The following is a 14,575-nucleotide window of genomic DNA, read 5'->3' as shown; positions in this document are numbered from 1 at the left end:
CTCACTGAGAGAACCTCACTGAGAGAACCCTGATAGACTGAGAGAGAACCTCACTGAGAGAACCCTGATAGACTGAGAGAACCTCACTGAGAGAACCCTGATAGACTGAGAGAAAACCTCACTGTGAGAACCTCACTGAGAGAACCCTGATAGACTGAGAGAACCTCACTGAGAGAACCTCACTGAGAGAACCGTGATAGACTGAGAGAGAACCTCACTGAGAGAACCCTGATAGACTGAGAGAACCTCACTGAGAGAACCCTGATAGACTGAGAGAGAACCTCACTGAGAGAACCCTGATAGACTGAGAGAACCTCACTGAGAGAACCTCACTGAGAGAACCTCACTGAGAGAACCCTGATAGACTGAGAGAGAACCTCACTGAGAGAACCCTGATAGACTGAGAGAACCTCACTGAGAGAACCCTGATAGACTGAGAGAGAACCTCACTGAGAGAACCCTGATAGACTGAGAGAGAACCTTACTGAGAGAACCTCACTGAGAGAACCCTGATAGACTGAGAGAACCTCACTGAGAGAACCTCACTGAGAGAACCCTGATAGACTGAGAGAGAACCTCACTGAGAGAACCCTGATAGACTGAGAGAACCTCACTGAGAGAACCCTGATAGACTGAGAGAACCTCACTGAGAGAACCTCACTGAGAGAACCCTGACTGAGAGAACCTCACTGAGAGAACCCTGATAGACTGAGAGAACCTCACTGAGAGAACCCTGATAGACTGAGAGAACCTCACTGAGAGAACCCTGATAGACTGAGAGAGAACCTCACTGAGAGAACCCTGATAGACTGAGAGAACCTCACTGAGAGAACCTCACTGAGAGAACCCTGATAGACTGAGAGAGAACCTCACTGAGAGAACCCTGATAGACTGAGAGAGAACCTCACTGAGAGAACCCTGATAGACTGAGAGAACCTCACTGAGAGAACCCTGATAGACTGAGAGAACCTCACTGAGAGAACCTGATAGACTGAGAGAGAGAGAACCTCTGATAGACTGAGAGAACCTCACTGAGAGAACCCTGATAGACTGAGAGAACCTCACTGAGAGAACCTGATAGACTGAACTGAGAGAACCTCACTGAGAGAACCCTGATAGACTGAGAGAGAACCTCACTGAGAGAACCCTGATAGACTGAGAGAGAACCTCACTGAGAGAACCCTGATAGACTGAGAGAACCTCACTGAGAGAACCCTGATAGACTGAGAGAGAACCTTACTGAGAGAACCCTGATGAGGGAACCTCACTGAGAGAACCTGATGGACTGAGAGAACCTCACTGAGAGAACCCTGATAGACTGAGAGAGACCTCACTGAGAGGAACCTCACTGAGAACCTGATAGACTGAGAGAACCTCACTGAGAGAACCTGATAGACTGAGAGAACCTCACTGAGAGAACCCTGAAGACTGAGAGAACCTCACTGAGAGAACCTGATAGACTGAGAGAGAACCTGAGACCTGATAGACTGAGAACCTCAGAGAGAACCTCACTGAGAGAACCTGATAGACTGAGAGAACCTCACTGAGAGAACCCTGATAGACTGAGAGAACCTCACTGAGAACCTGATGGGCTGAGAACCGAACCTGATAGACTGAGAGAACCTCACTGAGAACCTCACCAGAGAACCCATAGACTGAGAGAGAACCTCACTGAGAGACCCTGATAGACTGAGACTCCTCACTGAGAGAGAACCTGCTGAGAGAAGCCTGATAGACTGAGAGAACCTCACTGAGAGAACCCTGATAGACTGAGAACCTCACTGAGAGAACCCTGATAGACTGAGAGAGAACCTCACTGTGAGAACCCTGATAGACTGAGAGAACCTCCGAGAGAACCCTGATAGACTGAGAGAACCTCACTGAGAGAACCCTGATAGACTGAGAGAGAGACCTCACTGAGAGAACCCTGATAGACTGAGGAGAACCACTGAGAACCCCTCTGATAGACTGAGAGAGAACCTCACTGAGGAGAACCTGATAGACTGAGAGAGAACCTCACTGAGAGAACCTGATAGACTGAGAGAACTCAACTGAGACCCTGATAGACTGAGAGAGAACCTCACTGAGAACCCTGATAGACTGAGAGAGAACCTCACTGAGAGAACCCTGATAGACTGAGAGAGAACCTTACTGAGAGAACCCTGATAGACTGAGAGAACCTCACTGAGAGAACCTCACTGAGAGAACCCTGATAGACTGAGGAGAGGAACCCTGATGAGAGAACCCTGATAGGACTGAGAGAACCTCACTGGAGAGACCCTGATAGACTGAGGAACTGGAGAGAACCTCACTGAGAGAACCCTGATAGACTGAGAGAACCTCACTGAGAGAACCTCACTGAGAGAACCTCACTGAGAGAACCCTGATAGACTGAGAGAGAACCTCACTGAGAGAACCTGATGGACTGAGAACCTCACTGAGAGAACCTGACTGGGCTGAGGAGAACCCTGATGAGAGAACTCACAGAGAAACCTGATAGATCGGACTGAGAGAGAACCTCACTGAGAGAACCCTGATAGACTGAGAGAACCTCACTGAGAGAACCTGCTGATAGAACCTCACTGAGACTGAGGAGAACCTCACTGAGAGAACCCTGATAGACTGAGAACCTCACTGAGAGAACCTCACTGAGAGAACCTCACTGAGAGAACCACCAGAGAACCCTGATAGACTGAGAGAGAACCTCACTGAGAGAACCCTGATAGACTGAGAGAACCTCACTGAGAGAACCTGATGGACTGAGAGACTGCACTGAGAGAACCCTGATAGACTGAGAGAACCTCACTGAGAGAACCCTGATAGACTGAGAGAGAACCTCACTGAGACCCTGATAGACTGAGAGAACCTCACTGAGAGAACCCTGATAGACGAGAGAACCTCACTGAGAGAACCCTGATAGACTGAGAGAACCTCACTGAGAGAACCCTGATAGACTGAGAGAGAACCTCACTGAGAGAACCCTGATAGACTGAGAGAACCTGAGAGAACCTCACTGAGAGAACCCTGATAGACTGAGAGAGAACCTTACTGAGAGAACCCTGATAGACTGAGAGAACCTCACTGAGAGAACCTCACTGAGAGAACCTGATAGACTGAGAGAGAACCTCACTGGAGAGAACCTGATAGACTGAGAGAACCTCACTGAGAGAACCCTGATAGACTGAGAGAACCTCACTGAAACCTCACCTCACTGAGAGAACCCTGATAGACTGAGAGAACCTCACTGAGAGAACCCTGATCTGAGAGAACCCTCACTGAGAGAACCCTGATCACTGAGAGAGAGAACCTCACTGAGAGAACCCTGAGAGAACCCTGATGAGAGACGATAGACTGAGAGAGAACCCTCTTTGGACTGAGAGAACCGTGATAGACTGAGAGAACCTCACTGAGAACTCACCGAACCCCGATAGACTGAGAGCCTCACAAGGAACCCCGATAGACTGAGAGAGAACCTCACTGGAGAGAACCCTGATAGACTGAGAGAACCTCACTGATGAACCTGATAGACTGAGAGAGAACCCTCAACGAGAGAAGCCTGATAGACTGAGAACTCACTGAGAGAACCCTGATAGACTGAGAGAAGTCTGCTGAGAACCTCACTGAGAGAACCTGATGAACTGAGAGAACCTCAACTCACCGAGAACTGACTGAGAGAACCTCACTGAGAGAACCCTGATAACCCCAGACTGAGAGAACCTCACTGAGAGAACCCTGATAGACTGGAGAGAACCTCACTGAGAACCTGGAGAGAACCTCACTGAGAGAACCGTGATAGACTGGAGAGAACCTCACTGAGAGAACCCTGATAAGACTGAGAACCTCACCGAGAACCCGACAGACTGAGACAACCACCAGAGAACCCGATAGACTGAGACAACCTCACCGAGACAACCTCACTGAGAGAACCCTGATAGACTGAGAGAGCAACCTCACTGAGAGAACCCCTGATAGACTGAGAGAACCCCACCGAGAGAACCCCTGATAGACTGAGATGTATCACTGAGAACCTCACTGAAGGAGAACCCGACAGACTGAGAGAACCCTGACTGAGAGAACCCTCACTGAGAGTGAGAGAACCTCACCGAGAGAACCCCGATAGACTGAGAGAACCCTCACTGAGAGAACCTCACTGAGAAACCTGATTAACTGTATGAAGAACCTTCACGAGTAACTATCTGAGAACCCTGAAGCTGAGTTAACGTTTCACTCGAGGAACTCACTGAAGACTGTATAGACTACTGAAGAACTCATGAGAGAACCTATAGACTGCGAGTATTAGCTCTTCACTAAGAACCTCCTGTGAGTTGTAACCTCACTGAGAGTAACCCTGACTGACTCAGTGAGCCCAGGTGCCCTGTTAGTAAGCCCTACATGTATGAAACCTCATTCACCACGCCTGTGCTGTTTCAACTGTTTCGATAACGACACGACTAGAGACACTTCCTGTACCTGACGATGGACATTCATGGTCAGATCCATGATACCGTAGTTATCAATATTACATTACAGGGTAAGATCTGATCAACTGGAGAACTTATAATCTAGATCTACAATAGTCATATAATTAGACTACAATACTCATTTAATATATACCTAGTTATTATAATGATTATAATATATTACCAGTATATTATAATAATATTATAATACAGTAACTCCATGTATATTACTATAATCACTATATTTAATTAACCTGTTATTATAATAGTTATATGAATATAACCTGATTTTACTAACAGTCACATGATACGTTCTCTATTACTCAGTTATTAATCAGTCACGTTATGATCAGTGATGAGAACGGGCCTGATGAGCTTCAGAGACCAGCCCTATGGTTTGAGACCTCATGGTCTGCATGATATGAGGGTTCACCTCAGGGTCTGGCAGCCTCACTAGAGACTCTGACGCCCTGGATCGGCCTCCTTCCTTCTCTGTCAGCGGACTCTGAGGACTGAGAGGTCCCTCCTTCTGGTCTGTGCTGAGACCCACCCCCATAACACCTCCCCCTGCAGGTAGCTCACGTAAACTGTTAAAGACCTACAGCTGTAGTAACAGGTTAAAACTCTGGTAACTGAAATACTCTCACTAGAGTCATCAAACTCAGAGACTCAGTACTAAGGATGAACTAAGAACTAAGTCACGAGTTAAATTAATTAACTAAGTATACAGAGTACTACGTAACTAGAGTTACAGTATAAGAGAATAAAAACGACGAATACGAACTACAGATGTATCTCAAATCACTAAGATACTTTACAGAGCTACAAGTATATCAATTACAGTTATATCTATTTTTCCACAACAGTCTCAGCCAATGGCAGTTCCTCTTCCGTAGCAGGATAGTGGAGTGTGGTACTTGGGGCAGCTGTGAGCTTTCAGCCCAGGCCGGACCATCAGTGTAGACTTAAATAACATTTATCATTAATCACTGATATATATACACACAGTTATGTAATTAATTAGTTCATTAGTTGACTCTGCCCCTCGGTGAACGCTGTTGGGCCTCACTGTGATAATGTATATTTTAAAGAACCGAGGGGTGGCTTATCAGGAGGCTGTGGCCAGCAAATCTGTTAGTCTGTAATAGTTTTAATAGATAAGACTTAAAATATAATGTTTTACTGAACTTGTTTCTATAAATAAGTTGTGTTATTCATGTTTTGTTATGTCAGTGGGTGATAATATATAACATGTATATTTTATTATTGCAATCATAGTATATACAGCTGTAGGTCTAAGCGTAATCTATGCGATTCATGAGCTGGTTAACGCTACAAAGTATCTGAGCGCAATTCAACGAACGTTACTCTGTCGTTGAGACACTCATACAAGTTCAAACCGCAGTCTTATCAGTTACGTCTAAACAATACTTTCTCCGCGAAACTACAGGACAAAATGAGTTCTACTCGTCGATGAACAGTCGGATTCCTCCTGCTCCCTCCTCGTTCCTCGAACTACAGAGGTAACGGAGGGACACTGTCGGAGCCCGAAAGAACATCGTCACACAAACCTATCATACTGATTGGTCAATCCGTTTGTCTGTCAACATTTTGCGAAAAAAACAACCAATGAACACTCAGTAAATCACAAAGGACCTCACAGGTTGAGATTGTTCTGGAATGTTTAATGTCGAACACGTGGGTTTGTGTCACATGCAAAAGACTTTAAACGGTGAATTTACATTTTTTAATGGAGAACATGCCCCGCCTCCAGAGGGTGAACGTGACATATGTGAATGTCAGTCAGTCACCAAGGCCACTGGTTCTGCTGTTCAGTGGTAAAGATGACAGGACCAATGGGGTCTCAATATACTTCTTTTTTTTTACTAATCCGATTTTTCACTGAAGAAACTATTTATCATCCACGATATTAAATACCTCACTGGCACTTTATAGGTAGGAGCCTCTTTGAAAACACAGCTCTGTGGGAAGTTTTGTCTTTAAAAAGAACTTTTAATCGCGATTAATGAATTTCAAAATGTGCGATTAATTAGTTAATTTTTTTAAATCGATTGACAGCCCTAGTATATACATATGTATATATATGTATATATATATGTATATATATATATATGTATATATATGCATCTATATATGATATATAGTATTATTATATTATATATGTATTATATGTATATATATGCTATATGTATAAAGATATATGATATACTGTATATATGTTATATATATATATATTATATGTATATATATGTATAATATATGCATATATATTAGTGCTGTGAAAATAACGCGTTAACTCAGTTAATTCAATTACAGGTTTAACTAGTTTTTTAACGCATTTAACGCATGCGCAGAATGAGCTTCAACCGTCTGTTGTTGGTCGTCGGGACGAAAAAAGTCACTTGCAAATGAGCTTCCAATCCACCACTTCAATCTGAACTCTGTCCGCTCTCATGCAGACGGTCTGTTCATCGGTAATGATCCTTCCGCAGGTTCACCTCGAAACCTTGTTACGACTTTTACTTCCTGTAGATCAGGGTCTCAACACGTCGATCGCGACCTGCCAGTCGATCGCGGCGTAGTGTCGGTAGATCATGACATTAAGAGATTGGCCCGCCCCTGACATGTTCTCTAGAGCACGTCTTTGTTCTTTTATTAAACTAAACGTCTGTTGTTGATCGTATCTCCACAGCAGCATGTCATTTCTGTCTCTTCGCGTTGCGTTAACATTATCGATCTCCGTCCGCGCCACAGAGCTCCGTGCGCGCATCGGGCCGAGCAAAAAAAGTCACTTGTCAATCTGTCCACCTGTCCGGGGTGAGGTTTCAGCTTTGCAGCGGTGTCCGCCGTCCCTTTCATCACGGCCCAGTTCATGAAGAAAAACCACAGTCAGTTTGCCTCAGCAGCTGCTAGAGGAAGACTAGAGGCCTTTAGATTGTATCATGGTGGAGTTAATGGTTGACAAACAAGAGAAAATGTTCTGTTTAACCTCCTGTTACCTTTACATTTACTAACATATTTTACCTCGGGTCAATTTGACCCCACAATTAAAACCTCCCGAAAATTATTAGAATTAATATTGCTTCCCAAGTTTAAGTGTAGGTACTTTATGTTTGTTTGTTGACTACCTAAATAGCCCTTTAAATAAATAAAAGTTGATATTTCTATATGTTTGACACAGTGAAAAAAGCCTGGGGTCAAATTAAAAGAACACCGACATTAAAAATTGAATGGGGTCAAATTGACCCGAAAGGTAACAGGAGGGTTAAACATTCTGTTTAGGATGAAGATGTATTAATGTTCCATATGGAAGAAAATCTAAATAACTGCTGAGTTGCAGCACCATTGTATAGAAGAATGTATAAATGTATATATCCCTTTTGTCATAAATCTTTTGTTCTCACAAATATACCGAGAATATCGGTAATATGTGATTAATCATGATTAATCCACAAAAACCTGGTTACCCGATTAAAAGTAATGTTAAGTAAATAAAGTATATTTATATGTATTTTATTTTTTCCTTTTATATATATTATAAAATACAATAATGCTAAAGTAATAAAGCGTTTGTTGTGTCTTTTTGGGTGGTGTTTGTTGTGTGTGTGTTGGGGTGTTTTTTTGGGGACCGTTCAGCATCCACCCCTTCCGTTACCAACGAGAACAGTCTTAGTCGTCTCTGTAGTCAAAAAGGAAGAAAAGAAAAGGAAAGAAGTCCTCTGATGACTCCCCTTCTCTGTGTCCTGGTTGGTCCTGGTCCTGTCTGCTCAGCTTCTAGAGGTAAACCTGAAGGTAACGGAATATAAAGTATCTATGTACCTAATGTACTAATGTACATAAGTAATGTATCTATGTACCTGTATAGAATGTGTATCTGAGACTGTAGAATGAACCCACATAACATTCAAAACGAAGAAAGAAACGTTCCCTGTTCTATGTAGCTGCTTAGTACTGGAGAAACTAAACTGATGTACTTGATGTACTCTGATGTACTCTGATGTACTTGATGTACTCTGATGTACTTGATGTACTTGATGTACTCTGATGTACTTGATGTACTCTGATGTACTCTGATGTACTGTGATGTACTTGATGTACTCTGATGTACTGTTTTATGTACTCTGATGTACTCTGATGTACTTGATGTACTCTATGTACTGTGATGTACTCTGATGTACTCTGATGTACTCTAGTATTAGTACTCTGATGTACTGTGATGTACTTGGGTCTTGATGTACTGTGTGTTTGATGTACTCTGATGTACTGTGATGTACTCTGATGTACTTTGTTACCGATGTACTCTGATGTACTTGATGTACTCTGATGTACTGTGATGTACTTGATGTACTCTGAGTACTCTGATGTACTGTGATGTACTCTGATGTACTCAGATGTACTGTGATGTACTGTGATGTACTCTGATGTACTGTGGTGTACTCTGATGTACTTGATGTACTCTGATGTACCGTGATTGATGTACTCTGATGTACTCTGATGTACTCTGAAAGTACCTTTATGTACTTTTTACTCTGATGTACTGTGATGTACTCTGTTGTGCTCTGATGTACTGTGATGTACTCTGATGTACTGTGATGTACTGTGATGTCTCTGATGTACTCTGATGTACTGTGATGTACCCAACCTGATGTACTCTGATGTACTGTGATGTACTCTGATGTACTGTGATGTACTCTGATGTACTTGATGTACTCTGATGTACTCTGATGTACTTTCCTTTATGTACTCTGATGTACTTTTTGTGATGTACTCTGATGTACTGTGATGTACTCTGATGTACTCTGATGTACTTGATGTACTCTGATGTACTGTGATGTACTCTGATGTACTCTGATGTACTCTGATGTACTGTGATGTACTCTGATGTACTCTGATGTACTGTGATGTACTCTGATGTACTGTGATGTACTCTGATGTACTCTGATGTACTCTGATGTACTGTGATGTACTCTGATGTACTGTGATGTACTCTGATGTACTCTGATGTACTCTGATGTACTGTGATGTACTCTGATGTACTCTGATGTACTCTGATGTACTGTGATGTACTCTGATGTACTCTGATGTACTTTTTTGATGTACTGTGATGTACTCTGATGTACTGTGATGTACTCTGATGTACTTGATGTACTCTGATGTACTTGATGTACTCTGATGTACTCTGATGTACTCTGATGTACTCTGATGTACTCTGATGTACTCTGATGTACTCTGATGTACTGTGATGTACTCTGATGTACTCTGATGTACTGTGATGTACTGTGATTTTACTTGATGTACTCTGATGTACTCTGATGTACTTGATGTACTGTGATGTACTCTGATGTACTCTGATGTACTTGATGTACTCTGATGTACTGTGATGTACTCTGATGTACTCTGATGTACTGTGATGTACTCTGATGTACTGTGATGTACTCTGATGTACTCTGATGTACTGTGATGTACTCTGATGTACTCTGATGTACTCTGATGTACTGTGATGTACTCTGATGTACTTGATGTACTCTGATGTACTTGATGTACTCTGATGTACTCTGTGATGTACTCTGATGTACTTGATGTACTCTGATGTACTGTGATGTACCTGTTTATGTACTCTGATGTACTTGATGTACTTGATGTACTTTTGATGTACTCTGATGTACTCTGATGTACTCTGATGTACTCTGATGTACTTGATGTACTCTGATGTACTTGAGTACTCTGATGTACTTGATGTACTCTGATGTACTCTGATGTACTCTGATGTACTTTTGATGGGACTTGATGTACTCTGATGTACTTGATGTACTCTGAGGGACTCTGATGTACTTGATGTACTTGATGTACTCTGATGTACTCTGATGTACTTGATGTACTCTGATGTACTCTGAGTACTGAGTACTCTGATGTACTCTGATGTACTCTGATGTACTCTGAGGTACTCTGATGTACTGTGATGTACTGTGATGTACTCTGATGTACTCTGATGTACTGTGATGTACTCTGATGTACTCTGATGTACTCTGATGTACTCTGATGTACTTGATGTTTTTCTCTGATGTACTCTGAGGTACTCTGATGTACTGTGATGTACTCTGATGTACTCTGATGTACTGTGATGTACTCTGATGTACTCTGATGTACTCTGAGGTACTCTGATGTACTCTGATGTACTGTGATGTACTCTGATGTACTCTGATGTACTCTGAGGTACTCTTTGATTGGATGTCTCACTGCAATGCATCCTGGGAGTTTCTTGACATGTCATAGTAACTGTTGAAGATCATCTTTCTTCTTATTGTGAAAGTGTAAAACAGCAGCTGCCTTACTGCCCTGTTTCCCCCCGAGTGGCCTGTAAAACCTGTGTACTCTGACGGCTTCTGTGATGTACGGCCCCGTATTACCTGATGTTCCTCAGGGAGAAGGTCTGCGCTCTTATTGTGAAAGGCCTGCCTGCTCTTATTGTGAAAGGATTTCCTGCTGTTGCTCTTTCCCCCTAATTATTCAAATGTTTAGTTTAGAACCAAGTGGGGAACCGGGGTCTCTACAGCTGAGTAGAACATATGTTTTGTTTGTTTGTTGTTTGTTATAAAATGTTATTGTTTATAATTAATGATTTACTTAGTTGTTTTTATTAATTTAGTTAATGTTATTCTTTATTGTTGTAGATCTGACAGAGCTCTGGAACCTAACCGTGACTGAAATGGTGAGTTCTGGTTTTTCTCGAGACTTCTGTGGGAGCCCCGATGCCTTAGAACCAAAGTTCTCCCAGCCCTGATGACTGAAGAGACCTCATGTTTAGCCCCCTGAGAGAACCTGATAGACTGAGAGAACTATGAGAGAACTCACTGAGGAAACCCCCATGACTGGAGGGACCTACTGGAGACCTGATGACTGAGACCTCCCGGGACCTCACTGAGAGAACCCTGATAAATGAGAAGAATCACTGAAGAACCTGATGACTTTAAGAGAAACCCACTGAAGAACCTGTAAATGAAGGAAACCCGAGTTTTAACCCCATTAAACCGATAAAAACTTTTATGAAATTTCCGTCAAAAACCCCTAAATTTTACTCGGGAAAAGTTTATTATTTCTGGGTACCCAGTCCTGGAGAACCTTTTTTGAGTCGGGTTACTTTTTTAAAACCTATATTAAATTTTAAGATTGAAATAGAAACCTATGAATTAGTATTGTGTTTGTGAGTAAGTGTTTTTGAGAATTGATTTGATGGTTTGTGTTTTTATGTGTCTTTGGGTTTGATGCGAGAAACCCATCTGGAGACCCAAGACTGAAACTGGATGAAGACCTGAAGAAGGGGAACCTAAGAACCCGAAGAGGAATTTCTGGAGAAACCCCACTGGGACTGATGACCTGAACCTGATACCTGTACGTGAGTTTCCCTTAGGCTCCGAAAACGAGAAAACCCATGAGAAGATTTAATTATAATGAATGAAACCCATGAATAAGTTAACTATGTAATGTATAATTACTGTATAATTTATGTAATTAATTATAAATAAAACCCAAAGAAGTTGTTTGGGGCCTTTCTGGGCTTAGTTGGGAAACTCATTTTGTATCTGAGCTTGGGCCTTTTTCCCGGGACCTATGAGTGATGTACTCTGAGTACCTGAAGGGGTAAATCGCTGTGAGTTGGACTCTGTGTCTGGTGTGTCTTTGTCTTTTACGTTTCCTGATGTACTTTGGGGACGATATCTTTATCTATGTACTATTAATCTGATGTACTTGTTTCTTGATTTTTGAGACTGTATACCTGTTAATTTCCAGATGTGTGTTACCCTGTAATGTATCTGTTTAATGTCTTTTATTATGTACTTGATGTACTTGATGTACTTGATGTACTGAGTATGATGTACTGTGTGTACTCTGATTTGATGTATGCATGGTTACTCTTTATTTCTGTGGTTTCTCTGATGTCTTTTACTTGGAAATCTTGTACTTGGTACCTGTGATGGTGTACTCTGGGGCCTGATGTACTCATGTATCTGATGTACCCGTGTGTATTATTACTGTGAGTATCTGATGTACCTGATGTACTCTGATGTATTTGTATCTGATGTACTGTGATTACTCTGATGTACTTGTATTAGTACTTGATGTACTTGATGTACTTGATTACTTGATTTCTTGATGTACTCTGATGTACTGTGATGTATTGATGTACTCTGTGCCCGGATGTCTGTGATGTTCCCGTACCCGATGTACCAAATTGTTATGTATGTTCTGGTTGTTTGATGTACTGATGTACTCTGATGTACTCTGATGTACTGGTTTACTTGATGTACTCTGGTGTCTCTGATGGGACTGTGATGTACTCTGATGTCTTTGTACTGTATGTACTCTGATGTTCTGATTACTGTGTACTCTGATGTATTATTGTATTGTATGTACTTGATGTACTGTGATGTACTTATGTACTTGGGACTTGGGTGTACTGTGATGTACTCTGATGTACTTGATGTACTGTGATGTACTGTGATTTCTTTTCTGATGTATGTGAGTACTCTGATGTACTTGAGTCTTGATGTTGTGATGTCTCTGATGTCTCTGATTTCCCGGATGTCTGTGATGTACTCTGATGTACTTTTGGATGTCTTGATGTACTCTGATGTACTGTGATGTACTTTGACTCTGATGTATCTGATGTACTCTGATGTACTTATGTACTCTGATGTACTTGAAATTTTTACTTGATGTCTGTGTTTCTCTGATGTATCTATGTACCTTGTCTGATGTACTCTGATTCTGTGATGTACTCTGATGTCTGTTTGGGTGTACCTTATGTACTCTGATGTATCTGATGTACTTGATTTTGTACTCTGGTTTTGTACTTCCCGAGGTACTTGATGCTGTGATGTACTGTGATGTATCTGATGACTTTTTGATGTACTTGTGTCTTTGAATTGTACTGATGTACTCTGAGTACTCTGATGACTCTGAATTTGTACTTGATGTACTTGTGTACTCTGATGTACTCTTTTAGTACTTGATGGTACTCTGATGTACTGTGATGTACTTGATTTTGGGACTCTTTTTACTCTGATGTACTTTTACTTTGTACTCTGAGTACTCTGATTACTGTGTGTCTCTTGTCTGTGCTTATGTACTTTGATCTGATGTACTGTGATGTACTCTGGTACTCTGATTTTGATGTACTGTGATGTACTCTGATGTACTCTGATGTACTCTGGAGTTCTGATGCTTGATGTACCTTCGATGTACTTGATGTACTCTATGTACTGTGATGTACCTGTGTACTGATGATTTACTTGATGTTTATTAAAGACTGATGTTTATGTACTCTGTTCTCTGATGCGTGGTTGTGTACTCCTTTTCTAGTCCCGATGTACTTGTGTCTCTAGTACTTGATGTACTTGGATGTCTTATGACTCTGATGTACTTGGTACTCTGATGTGTGGATGTCTCTGATGTACTTGATGACTTAATGTCGTTACCTGGTGTACCTGAGTACTCTGAGACTGTGATGTACTCTGTTTTGTGTATTGTTACTGTTGATGTCTTATTTATTATGACTCTGTGGTACTTATTATGATGTATTTGTTTTGTTGGTACCCCGATACTCTGACTGGCTTGATTCTTGTTCTTGGACTCCTGATGACCGTACTCGAGACATTCTTTTGGTGTACAACCCACTGGGAAATCTTGAGACTCCTGAAATCCGAGGCCATGACTTAAGGACTCTATGGAACGTAGCTGGATTCCAAGCCTGGATGACTAGTACCCCTTATAGGCCCATCCCTATTCTGAGGTTCCTCTGAGCTGACTCTATTTAATCTTGTCTCAGAACCTACTGAGAGAACCCTGGAGACCTCTAACTAAGGAACTACTGGGGTTTTTGGGTATAAAGAACTCAAATTAATTGATTAACCCATGGATATACCTATACTGGAACTTGGACTGAGACGGAACCTCACTGAGGACCCTGATGACTGTGGAGTACTGAGAGAACCTTGTGACTATAGAGAACCTCTGAGGACTTGTAGAACTTGAGAGAACTTAACGGAAAGAAACCCCTGATGATGACGGGGAACCTCACTGAGAGAACCTCAGAG

The sequence above is a fragment of the Pseudoliparis swirei genome, chromosome 14 (genome assembly GCF_029220125.1).
Source record: "Pseudoliparis swirei isolate HS2019 ecotype Mariana Trench chromosome 14, NWPU_hadal_v1, whole genome shotgun sequence".
In the NCBI taxonomy this organism is placed as follows: Eukaryota; Metazoa; Chordata; class Actinopteri; order Perciformes; family Liparidae; genus Pseudoliparis; species Pseudoliparis swirei.
The sequence above is the reverse complement of the archived record's forward strand: the minus strand, read 5'-3'. Positions refer to the sequence as shown.